The 13,170-nt window shown below is 37.1% G+C and overlaps 1 protein-coding gene across 3 annotated transcripts in view; it reads left to right on the top strand.

Moving 5' to 3' along the window:
• Pappa (pappalysin 1) overlaps positions 1-13,170 on the top strand; it is a 250,351-nt gene that overhangs the window by 140,641 nt on the left and 96,540 nt on the right. The window lies entirely within an intron of this gene.

Here is a 13,170-nt window from a genome sequence, read left to right as displayed (position 1 = left end):
AGATTGGGGTCACTTGGTTTTATGAGGTATCCTGACTCACTCTCCAGCCTTTGACCCACTTGTAAACCTAGTACCCACTTGTTTAAAAGTCTCTATTAGCTGAAGCCTCTAGAAGATGAGTTTCTTCTTCTTTCTATTTGTACAAGTTGTGTGTGTGTGTGTGTGTGTGTGTGTGTGTGTGTGTGTGTGCGTGCATGTGTTTGCACCAGGGTTGTGAACAAAAAAGTATTTTTCTTTGCTCATATACATGAATTTCTCATACACTGATTTCTATCTGACATTGCACGCTCCTGATATTTGTGTAATGAATCTCCGTTAGCCAGTCAGAACCCTTGGGCTCCAATAATTGATTGTGCAGCATTCTGTAAGTTGCTTCACTTTTCTGACTCTCAGTTTCTTGGTTTGTAAAAGGAAGCAGCACCTGGACCAAATAATTCCCAAACACATTGATAGCACTAAACTTCCATCCAGTCACTGAGCAGCTGATTACTGGTTGTCTTCTAAGTACTGAATCTGAACACAAGAGTGGACAAAGCAATCTATGCTTCTGCTATCATGTAGCTGAGCCTTGTCTTCCAGAGGAAAGTTAGTGATGACGTAAACATCTGAAGAAGCAAGATCAGGCTATGTGTAAGGAACACAGTAGACTCGTGGCCTAGAGAGAAGCCCATGAGGAGGTAGGAATTATATTTTTGTGAAGGCAGTTAGAAAAGCCCTTGTTGAGCAGACAAGAGGGGAGGCAAAATTTAAGCAATGGAAGAGGAAGATGACTTGGTTATTTGCAAGATGAGTGCTGGCTTGGAACTGCAATAATAAAATGTGAAAACAATACTACCTGCAAGTGTTACATGCTTGCAGATTTTAATGTATTATTTTTTCAGACCATTATAGCTACTTTCCAAACTCAGTAAGAAAGAACAGTAATATTTTTTTTTTAATAAAAATCTACTCAAAACAACGGGATCATGGAAGGATGATGTATGTTGCTGAGTACTTAGGAGTAAGTTAGTGACAGAGTTGAGGTTTAACTTTTGATTGTGGGTCCCCAATCCCATGTGTTTTTGTTAGAATCCTCTCCTCTGTCTTGTCTCTCATGGTGGGCTCACCACCCACAGGCTGTGCAGACATCCTGCTACTGACCATGACTTCCCCACTTTCAGAGTTAAAATTTGGCTTAATGATTAAAGGGGAAAAATCAAAACCAAATAAATTCTAAAGTAAAATAACTGAAGGATATCTTATGACTTTTTTTTTTCCTTATGGCTTTCCATATAATTTATTCTACCAAAGGGAGACTGCAGCCCAGAGAGGGAAAGTGGCCTTCCAAAGTCATAGTGAAGACAAGTGGGCAGCAATTCTGCAATTCTACCCTCTACTTCCATCTGAATCCTAAGCATTTCCAGGCTGTAGACTTAGAAGAAGCCCTCCTTCCTTCCTTCCTTCCTTCCTTCCTTCCTTCCTTCCTTCCTTCCTTCCTTCTTTCCTTCCTTCCTCCCTTTCTTCCTTTCTTCCTTTATATAGAGACGTGCTCACATTCAAAACACTGAAAGTCCATGTATACTATGCTACCTTTTATTAATTTTTTGGCCATTTTTGCACTATTTTTGCATATAAATGTTTGCATTGTATTTTTCCATTTATTACCTTGTACTATTTAAGCTAAGTTTAATGTTCTTATTTCCTATTCATGTATTTGAAAATCTCTTTTTGTGCCTATGTCAGTTACCACTGCGTAAACCATATGGTACTAAATTGTACACTGTCTTCTATACAATGAGATATAATTGGAATTCTAAGAGACTTGGATGAAAATCACTGGGGACTTGAATATCCTGGCCTCCTGGGTGCCTTGTCATTTATTAGGGTTGCTGTATTTGTTTACAATCTTCTCAAGCCTTTCTGATAGACATATGAATGTCCAGATGTCAACACATCTGCAAGTTCTAAGTCAACACTGACACATTTTTTTCTTATTAAAATTCAGTCTTGCATGTATTCCCTCTTCCATGCACACATTCCTTTTATTTTTATTTTTTCAAAATCAGGTAAGACATAGAATAAAGTAGTATTCAAGATGGATAGTACCACTCATCTCCCAGGAAAAAAAGATTATGGAATAGAATGCAAAGAGGTGTACTTTTACCACTAATGTGTGCTAGTAATGGTGCAATAGCTCACTCTAATTAATGTTTTCATAAATGTCTATGAAAAACATTCTACTAAAATTTAAAGCACATTGGAGATATCATTTATTTATTTGTTTGTTGCTTTCAGACAGGGTCAATATATAACTCATGCCACCTTTGGATTTATGATACTCCTTCCTCAGCCTCACCAGGACTAAAATTACAAGAGTGTGCCACTATACCATACTTGTTGAGATATCTTTTTTTTTTTTTTTTTTTCCCCCTAGGTAGGGTCTCACTCTAGATCAGGCTGACCTGGAATTCGCTATGCAGTCTCAGGGTGGCCTAGAACTCATGGTGATCCTCCTACCTCTGCCTCCTGAGTGCTGGGATTAAAGGTGTGCACCACCACATCTGGCTGAGATATCTTTAGTGCAATCAATTATAGGGATTTCAATACTCCAACAAGACTCATATTAAATCTTTTGCTGAATTCCTTTTAGAAGACTGCCTCTATTCTATGAATTAAGAATGCAAATATTGGTAAGATTGGATAGTTTATAAATATTTCAGAGTCATATGTATAGGCAATTTTATAGATTCCCCCAAATTAAAACAAAATTCACTTTAAAATATTACTATGTAAAATATATGACAGGGAAGCAGGTTACAGTAACATGTACAAACATCATTCATTCTTCATTTTTTATGGTCGGGAATCAAATTCAGGGTCTCACATATGGTAGCAAGTCCAACATTCTCAGCCCTCAAAATTTGTGTGTAGACATTATCAAATAATGCTATAAGGGAAGTCAAAGATTACAAGAGATTGGAACAATACAATAAGAGCTTATTGCAAGTAAAAAAGGGCTATTTATTTGAACCCTGACTAATAAGTTCATGAGAAAAGCAAGGAAAAAGTACATATGCATCAAGTTTAAGTTCCTAAAGCAACAGATACCTCTTGAGTGTATAGATGTAAAAGTAAATAAAATAATGAAGCTCATTAGTGAGGAAATTTAGATAGTAGAAGATAGTGACAAAAAGCTGAATTGTAGGCCATGATATAAACTCTGAGTTTTGTTATATTTGAGATGTGATATCATTGAGGACTTTTGGGTAGAAATGTATTATTATTTTGTTTATTTTATTTAGTTATTTATTTAAGAGTGACAGAGAGAGAGAGAATGGACTCATCAGGCCCACCAGCCACTGCAAAAGAACTCCAGAAGCATGTGCCCCCTTATGCATCTGGCTAACATGGGTCCTGGGGAGTCAAGCCTTGAACCGGGGTCCTTAGGCTTCACAGGCAAGTGTTAACTGCCAAGCCATCTTGCCAGCCCTAGAAATGTATTATTTTGAGGCAATCACTGTAGCTATATTTCAGAGTAGGGATAGTTAGGGAACAGATTTAAAAGAGCTTCCTGATATAAAAGAAATACTTGTTGAGGGGACACTGCAAACATAATGGAGGCTTGTACTAAGAAGATAGCAATGGAGCAAAATGGATCTATTTGGAATATCTTTGGGTAAAGCTTCCCAATAGATATGATGATGGACATAATTTACACTTAAGGGAGCTGAAAAAAGTAGAAGCAATAACTGAGAAAGCTTTGTTTTAGCCTTGGTTAGATGACTGCTCAGATATGGTATTCTCAAACGTTAAAATAATGGAAAAGGGAATGTGGATATGGGGAGAAATCATCATTTTTGTTGATTTTATGCTGTTTTAAAATAGATATTTAGTAGTCTTTTTTTTTTTTTTTCCTCCAAGGTAGCTTCTCAATCTAGCTCAGGCTGACCTGGAATTCACTATGTTGTCTCAGGGTGACCTCAAACTCACAGAGATCCTCCTACCTCTGCCTCCCCAGTGCTGGGATTAAAGGCGTGCACTGCCATGCCTGACTATTTAGTATTGATTTTATTTAAAGCCACTGAAAATAAGAGAAGAGGTCATATCTAAATCCATGTATATAGCCTCAATTCATTGGCATAAATGCCTTAACCTTCTTATTCAAAAGTTGGAATGGATGAAGGAAATAGTGTAGAAGATATAACCCTGAAGCCTTCCTGTATTTCATATACCACAAAAGAGATAGGAGACAATAGAAGAATCTAGGTGGGAAGTGTCATGTTGAGCTAGGGTGGTCTGGCAGCATGGAGGCAGGGAGATGAGAAATGTCAAGATGAAAGAATGGGTACTTCTTTATGTGTCTTAGGGAAATCTTGTCAGGTGAAGATATTGAGGATATGTTTAGTTTTAGCAACACTGAAGTCAATGGTAATCTGATTTTGGTGGAGGGGTGAGTACAGAAGCCACATCTAAGGCCATTGAAGGGTGAACTGTCAGAGTTAAATTTGATGGCATGAATTTAGATTCTGCTCAATTAATTTATTACAAATCAAAGAGAAAGATAAATATGAGATAGAAAAACAGTATTAAGAAGATTAGAATGTAGGAGGGTGACTTTGTAATAAAAAATCTTTATCTTATGCAAATATATATTTAAACACTTACATAAGCTTCTTAGATAAACTGTGACCTGTTTTACTGACCTGGAATAAAAGAATAATGGTGTAGAGAGTCATGGAAATTGATTGGAGCAGGATGTGGAGAGAAGTAATAGAGAAGCAGGTGAGGTGTCATTAAGCTGAAGAAAGTAGAATTAAGTCTTGATGGACCAAAAAAATGTACAGCATCTTTTCAGTTTGAGGTACTAAAGGCAGATGCTCTGAAGAGTAAGATCTGTAAAAGAACTTCACTTAGTTGAAGGAAGACATGTGCTTGGAATTGAAGACAACCAATGGAAGTTGGAACTAATGAGGGCAATCAAATTTTGTAGCAATCAATTAACTATTTTGGATATAGTAAGATTCAAATTTTAGCATGATACTCTCAGGTTGCTATATAAGAAAGGGTTTACACTGGGAAGACATAAAGCCAGCTATGAGATTGCCCTGAGGGTCAAGAAGAATCATGAGGATGAACTTCCACACAGGGTCTCAGTGTGGAGTTAGTGACAATATGGAAAGATATCCATGGACTCTTCTTATTTCTAGGTAGGTCTGTTAGATGATGCCTGGCTCTCACTGTGAAACATGGAGAGGAATTTCTAGCCCATGTTAATTTGTGGCTAGCCATTGAAGGAACCAGAAACCAACATAAGCAGACCCAACCAGCATCTGAATCTTATTAGCAAATTCATGGTCCTTTAGGAGCACATCAGCCTCCTCCCTTTTGTCCTTTGGGGAGGCTGATCTGGTTGAAGAGAAGACCCTGTTATGAATAGAATTAAATGAGGTCAGCAATGTGGGTTTGACACAAAACCTTTGAAAGAAAGACACTATGAAGTCAAGATATTTCTGTTCCCAAGGAAACACAGGCCAACATAGCTTTCCCCAGCCTCCATTCAAGTATCCCCCTTGTAAACTATAAGGTACTTCCAGTGATTCTGCTCCAACCAGCAATTACTTAGATTTAAATATTGCACATATTTTTGCCTTTTTGTTGTTGTTTGTATTTGGATGAATGACTATGTGGCATCAAGTTTGTTGTGCTTGGATCCATCCTCAACAAACAGCTGAACTTAAAAATATTCTTTTGTCTTCAAAAAAAAAATAGTAATCATCAGACAGAAAGAGAGTATTCTTCCAATAGTTATTCACCCTTTTGGAAATAGAGACAGATGATGATTTCTCAAAGGCCAATCCATCTTTCTGAATAAGAAGTTTAGTAATATAGGTAAGACCACCCATTCTTTGTAAGGTAGTGAACAATCACATTATTTTTGTTATAGATGGATCACAAAGTAGGTCTATCTCCTGTTACAAAAAGTCTTGACTACCCTATCTGCTAGTAATCTGTTCATTTTCCTCAGTGGGGTGAAAAGTTGATAAATCCAGGATTTTCTCAAATTGCTTAACCCCATACAACTAGACACTGTGAAAAGTACTTAGACCCTTAGGAGTAACTTTGAAATTTAGCTAAGGGTGATACACCTGTTGCCATGTGTAGTTGAAAGGACATTGCGCTACAAATTCATGAAACAAAACTCTAGTTTTATCTCTAATGAATTTTTTTTTCTTTTAAGATAAATTATTTGGCTTTATTGTGGCTGTAAAGTAAAAAATAAAGTTAACTTAAAAGACTCCAGCAAATAGCTTCAACCTTGTGAACCTCAGCTTTCTCATAGACTGAATGAAATATTCATTTTCATCTCTAAGGTCACCATAAACAATTGGCTACTTACAATATGCTAAGGACTTATGCATGTTTACTGCTGTAAGCTCCATGGAGGAAGAAGTTATCCATGCTTTGTTTACTACCTTACATTACAGTTTATTGTATTCCCTTGCATATGAAAACAACCAAGTAATATTTTGTTGTTGTCTGTTTGTTCTTGAAGCAGGGCCTTATGTAGCTCAGTCTGATTTCAAACTTTCTATGTAGCCAAGGATAACCTTGAACTCCTCCTTCTCCTGCATCATCTTCCTACTTTTTCTAAGTAGTTTGTAACTATTGCATTATTCAGTAATTTATGAACATCAATAAACAATCAATCTTGCAACCATTATTCAGATGAAGAATGAAATTCAAGTTGCTTAATATTGTATTACAATCCATCCTAAATTTGGCCTCTGGTCAGCACTATGGTTTATCAGTCCCAGGATGCACTATGTTCCTTTATGGTCAGAGATTATTATGATCAAAGATTCATTCATACCATTTCCTCCATATACACAAATCCTTTCTATTTTCTATGATTTTTCCATAGACCATCATCTAATGAAACCTCCCGTTTTGTTTTTTTCCAAGCTGCATTGCTTCTCTCTATGGAGGAGGGACCCAGTGTGATTCATAAATTTAGCCCTGACAAAAGCACATTGAATCAATAGCTTTATACCATTCTCATTTAAGGCTTTGCAGTTACTTTAGGTATGGAGTATAGTCCTTACTCCTAAAATAACCTGGAAATATTGGTACCTCTTATCCGTTGCTAATTCATTGCAAAAGTGATTTCAAATGAACTGCTGAGTTCTTAATCCCATCTGAGTATTGCAAACATATTTAAGAGGCAATCTCTTGGGAGTTTGTTTTTAATCTAAATTTTAATTAATTGTATAGTACAGCTAACAACTTCTTTTCTTCTAAGGCAAAGTAGTTCATTCTACTTAAGAAGGTGCCCTTATTTTGAATAAATCCATCTTGTAGTACTATTCTGGTGAAGCCAGTAATCATATAACAGAAAACATATGGCAGACCCTGGTTATCTTAGATCATGCAAAACCTTGTAATACATGAAATTAAGTATAAACCAACTGTTGTGTTTCACTTGTCATTCATCCATATATAGATTCCTTTGCCCTTTAATTGATACCCTCACTAAAGTGATAGCTACAAGTTGGACATATACATATGAAGGAGTGAACTGTTTTAATCCAAGAGCTCCTGACAAAAAAATGAAGGGGCTGTGATGGAGAACTCTGAGAAGTGTAGAAATGCACTTATGAAGAATATTTAACCAAGCTGTGATGGATGTCAGACAAAGGGGATGAAAGATAGTGAAGACTTGCTAAAGGAGACATTATCTGAAGCTTGAAGACCCTACAGGCATTAGAAAAATGAAGATGGGGAAAATTCATGGCAGACTGGGCATGGTGGCCTGCTTCTTTATATCCAGAATTGGGAGGATGAGGTAGGAGGGTTACAGGGAGTTCAAGGACAGTCTGGACTATAGAATGAGTTTCAGATTGGCCTAGTCTAGACTAAGATCTTTTAAATCAATAAAATAATAAATAAGTAGAAACTGCATAGCAGTCAGAGACTAATCATCAGGGGAACACAGTAGACTGTAATGGAATAGAAAACTATTTAGAAAACTAGGAAGATAACACTTTGTCATGGTCCTCTATATCAAGGAAAGGAAACTTACCTTCACTTAGAGAAGATAAGTTTCCTTACCTAGGCATAGGTAAGGAAAATAGTCAGCTTCTGTGATAAGAATTATGATAAGCCTCTGATAAGTGATCAGCTTCTCTGATAAGAATTATGTACAAGTAAGAGAATGATGAGATTTGGGAATGGGCAGAAAAGGTAGAGCCAAAATACCTTAACTGGCAACATTGTCATGAAGAATGCATACAATATAAAGCCTTTATTGAAGAACACATTAGTGGACATTAGTTTTCAGTACCTGTCATATAGGACCATCTGGTCCAGGTACTTAAATCTATGGGAGTCACTATGAAGGCAGATTTCCTTGTGAAGACCATATATAAGAACTAATACTGAGAATACAATAATAGTATAAGTCCTTCCTGCTCTTTCTAGCTATAATCTCTCCGGTTATTTCATCAATTTATCTGTGGGATAACAGGGATATCATAAATTGTCAAAGTGTCTCATCAAGTTAAATCAATCAGCATCTGCCTATTATGCTGAAATAGCTCCTTTATATAAGTAAATATATTCTTTTCTATAGTTTTTTTTTCTTGTTTTGTTTTCTTATTTGCTTTCTTCCTTATCATTTATATTTAAAATGGTCAAGGTACCCTTTTTGGTCATTTGTAACTTTAAAGACTCCTTAGGATCTAGAGCGCTGTAGGTTAAGCAGAATCCCTGACTAAGAAGACATTCTTTCAACCCTTGCTTCATCCTCATATCATCAGTGCTGAGAATAGACTTTATGTCTTTAAGGTCAGTTTTATTGTCTTTCTTTCTTTCTTTTTTTTTTTTTTTTTTTTTTTTGGTTTTTCGAGATAGGGTCTCACTCTAGCCCAGGCTGACCTGGAATTAACTATATAGTCTCAGGGTGGCCTCGAACTCACGGCGATCCTCCTACCTCTGCCTCCCGAGTGCTGGGATTAAAGGCGTGCGCCACCACGCCCGGCTGTCTTTCTTGTTATTTGATCAAACTGAGTAACTTACTGGGGAAATCTAAATGGCAATCTTATTTTCTTTTCATACACAGAAGCTGAGGCCCAGGAAGTTGAAATATCAAGTACAAGAATAACCAATAATCGCAGTCAGATTAGCATCTTGAATCCAGGATTTCTCTCTTAGGTGATAAGAACTCCCCATAATAGATCTATCCCAGCCTTTGTTTGTATTTTGAGGAATTTTTTTGTTTGTTTGTTTGTTTTTTCTCCTTTAAAGTTGGCTGGCAAAACTCCTCTGATGGGTAACAATCTCTACCTATAGCAAAAGGTATTCTTAGTATGTGCTTTAGGAATGAAAGGTTGTAGATTTTCTTCTTTCTATCTGGACAGATTAAAATGAAACACATACAAAATTTTCATCTGCCTTATGCTCTTAGATCTTAGCTCATTTCCCATAAAAGGAAAACAGAGTTTCTGGCATATAAAAAATTCACCCAAGGACGGCTGACATTGCCAATGCCCACGAAGTAACCTAAACAGGTAGAGCAGAATTGCCACCACATGTAAAGGTATGAATTTGAAATGGGGAATTCCTTTTGTGCTAGAACTAGATGCAGTGAGGTATAGCGATCAGGCTGCCTTATTCAAGGCCATTGGAACCTATCCCCACTTGTGTCTTGGCTTTTTCTCTCATCCTACAACAAAGTCTAAAGAAGGTTTCCAAAGGGCACATAGCTCACTATATTTATACAGGAATGTGTGCATCAGGAATTCTGAGATTGTCATTCATTCATTTGGCAAATATTTGTTTGAAGTCTATTAGGTTTGTAGCTCTCTTCCTGTGCTTGGGGGAGTAGCCTTCACAGTTTCGCTCCCAATGGAATATTTTTCATTACCAATTTCACCTAGCTACTATACAGAAGTCAGGATGGTAGGGTGATCACTTGCCCTTGCTATTGACCTGCATAAAACATTGAAGAAGCACCAAGTGAGTTGATGTAATGAAAATAAGATGGCCAGTTTTGTTTTCTTGCTCTGTTGCTGCTATATTTGTTTTTCCTGGCCACACATTTGTATTTCATTCCTTACCCTGTTCTCTTCAGTGCTTAGGGCAGAGGGAATAGAGAAGCAGAGAGAAGTCCCCAGACGAAGACTGACAGATGGAGTAGAGGGCCTTCGGGACACTAGTAGCAAGAAAGACTGAATACCAGAGTCCAATGATGTTATTTTTAAAAGAGATTCACGATAGCTTTGTTAGCAGAATATTGGAGAAGAAACTGGGCTCAATGCATTTCTCCCCTCCCTACCTTTACTTTTTTTTAAATATTAACTTTTCAGTCTTTTGCCTCTATTTCTGCCTATTTATCCACTTGTTATGCACTTCTATCCATCTAGCCTGCCTATCTATCCATCTATGCACTTGTTTTCTTACAATTGCCTCACTCTACCTCCCTCCATTCTCAGGTTCTGCTGATTCCAATCAGACACATTTATTATGATCTTAAATCTAATCAGAAAGAAATAAGCCTTTATGAGAATTCAACTCTAGTCCCATTTTCTGTCCCTTGAAGAGCTCTCTGTTGAGAAAATGAATTCAGTCACCACAGAGGACAGATCTCATATAATCTTATTTTCCTTTATATTGGAAGAGGAGAAACATGGTAACAAAAGTCAAATAACCACATTATCTTGTCCTTAAGAAATGTGTTTTGATCTTTCTAAGATCACTGTGTGTAGAGAGATCTTTCTTCTTGTATAGGAAGACAGACTCCTGCTTCTAAGCCTGACACCAACTTTTTATGTGACTTAGAACTAGACATTATGCCTCTCTGGGTCCTTTTCATTCAATTTTTGAGAGTAACATCTGGATTTATGTTAAGGGGCTCTTTATTTACACATGTTTTATTCTATCTAAGCTGGCCACACTCACTAGAGGCTGGAGCTGCTGAGAAGTGCTGAGCATGTCTTTCCATGGTAGAAGTTTCCAGCAGGCTACTGGTCACTGAAGTTCTCAGCTGGCTCACATCCATCCTCAGATAACTGAATTATAATGAATTGGCTTATTCTTCTTATTTCAATAGTATTTCACTATGTAAACTGCTTGCAGAAATAAACAAGGGATTTTGGAGTTTGGAAGAGGCTCAACATCTGTCCCTGAATTCAATGAATCTGTTTTCAGATAGCATGATAGCTCTTTTTAGATGGGAGAATGTTGAATGAATTTCAAGAGTACTGATTTAACAAACTGATTTAAATCAGCTACTTAGAAGTAAATTGTCCCTATAGAGGAAGAGTACTTTTTACCTGTCATGACTAGTTTACAATACACGATGCACATTTATGTTCATTTCCCCTGAAAGTTCTATTTTTTTTTTTTTCTAAGAGGTTATCCTGGCTCTACTCCATTATTTTGAATTAATGTGTAAGGAGTAATTGTTAGATCAAGCAATATACTAAGTGTGATTTACCTATAATATTCACATTTACCTGGGCCTATTGTACATACATAATTTCTTTCTTTTAAATTTTTTTCTTTATTTATTTGAGAGCAAGGAAGAGAGGAGCAGATAGATAGAAAATGGGCATTCCAGGCCTCTTGCCACTGCAAACAAATTCCAGATGCATGTACTCCCTTGTGCATCTGGCTTACTTGGGTACAAGGGAATCAAACCAGGTCCCTAGGCTTAACAGGCAAACACCTTAATTGCTAAGACATCTCTCCAGCCCCATATACAAAAATTTTAGTAACATCACCCTCTCAAAGTACTCTACTTTGGATGATAAATCATATGATGGCCGTCAGACATTAAATAGAGGTAATCTTCCAGATTCCAGAATCTTTTGGGGAACTAAAGCATGAAGAACTAATGGCAACACAGTGTGGTCAAGGCTAAGGTGGTGTCTCAAAACAGTACACCTACACAAGATGAAGAATTAAAACTTTGCCTAGAAGCATTGGAAATACATCACAGAAAAGCTAGTATAAGTTATTACAGAGGGTAGAGTGGGGCTGGAAACATTGCTTAGTTGTTAAGGCATTTGCCTGCAAAGCCAAAGGACCCAGGTTCAATTCTCCTGGATCCACATAAGCCAGATGCACAAGGTAGCACATGCATCTGGAGTTCCGTTGCAATGGCTAGAGGCCATGGCGTGCCCATTCTTTCTCTTTTTCTCTATCTGCCCCTTTCTTTCTTTCTTTCTCTCTCTCTCAAATAAATTGATACAAATAAAAAAGAAGCTTCAAAACAGAGGGTGGAGTAATTTCTTTGGGATGGCCATCCAAGTTTCTTCTTGACTTTTTCAATGTTGAAATACCAGGAAAACTTATACAGGTTACACCTGCTTGGAAAGTCTCTTGCTGTTAGCTCTGTACTTGTATGTCCCTTGTAGGTAAGTGACAATAATTGAAGATAGTCACACCTTTAAATTATGCTACGCAAAAACCACTGCTGTGGTTTGAATTACACAAGAACTTAAGAATTTACTTGGTCCTTCACTGAACCTCTTATGGTATCAGGAAAGGCAAAGGAGAATTATACTGGGCTTTTAGTGTTCCAAACTTTTGACTACCTTCCCTGCTGACTGAGTCCATAGAGAACAAGAGACTTGTATAATAAAAAGGAGAACTTCAGTTTCAGGGCTTGGATTGAAGCCTGTTCATTCTATATGAAAAACTGAAATCCTCTTTGGAGTTGGAATTGGTCCATCTTACAACCATGAAGTCATGTGGTACAAATAATGTACTGGAACATAGGAAGTGAAAGCCTGAGTTGGAGTCCTGAATTTGATATTCCCACACTGTGTGACTTGGGCAAGTTGCTAAAGATATATGAGATCTCAGTTTCCTCATCTGAAAGATTAAGGTTATAATTAAGATAGTGATAGCTTCTTTTCAAGGTACTTGTGAGGCTCACTGGAGGTAATCTGGATAGAAGCGTTTGTAAACATTTAGTGAAAAGTACAATTTTGTGCAGTAAAGTATTAGAAAGCTTTCATCTTACGTAATCAGAACTTTGTGCTCACTGGACAAAACTTATATTTTCTCTCCTTCTAATCCCATCATACTACTTTCTCCTCCTATGAGTTCCACAACCACACACTTCATGTAAGTGGAATCATGCAGCCTTATTTCCTGTGGTTTGATCTGTTCATCGAGCATAACAGT

This window comes from Jaculus jaculus, chromosome 1, assembly GCF_020740685.1.
Source record: "Jaculus jaculus isolate mJacJac1 chromosome 1, mJacJac1.mat.Y.cur, whole genome shotgun sequence".
In the NCBI taxonomy this organism is placed as follows: domain Eukaryota; kingdom Metazoa; phylum Chordata; class Mammalia; order Rodentia; family Dipodidae; genus Jaculus; species Jaculus jaculus.
The sequence above is the reverse complement of the archived record's forward strand: the minus strand, read 5'-3'. Positions and strand labels throughout refer to the sequence as shown.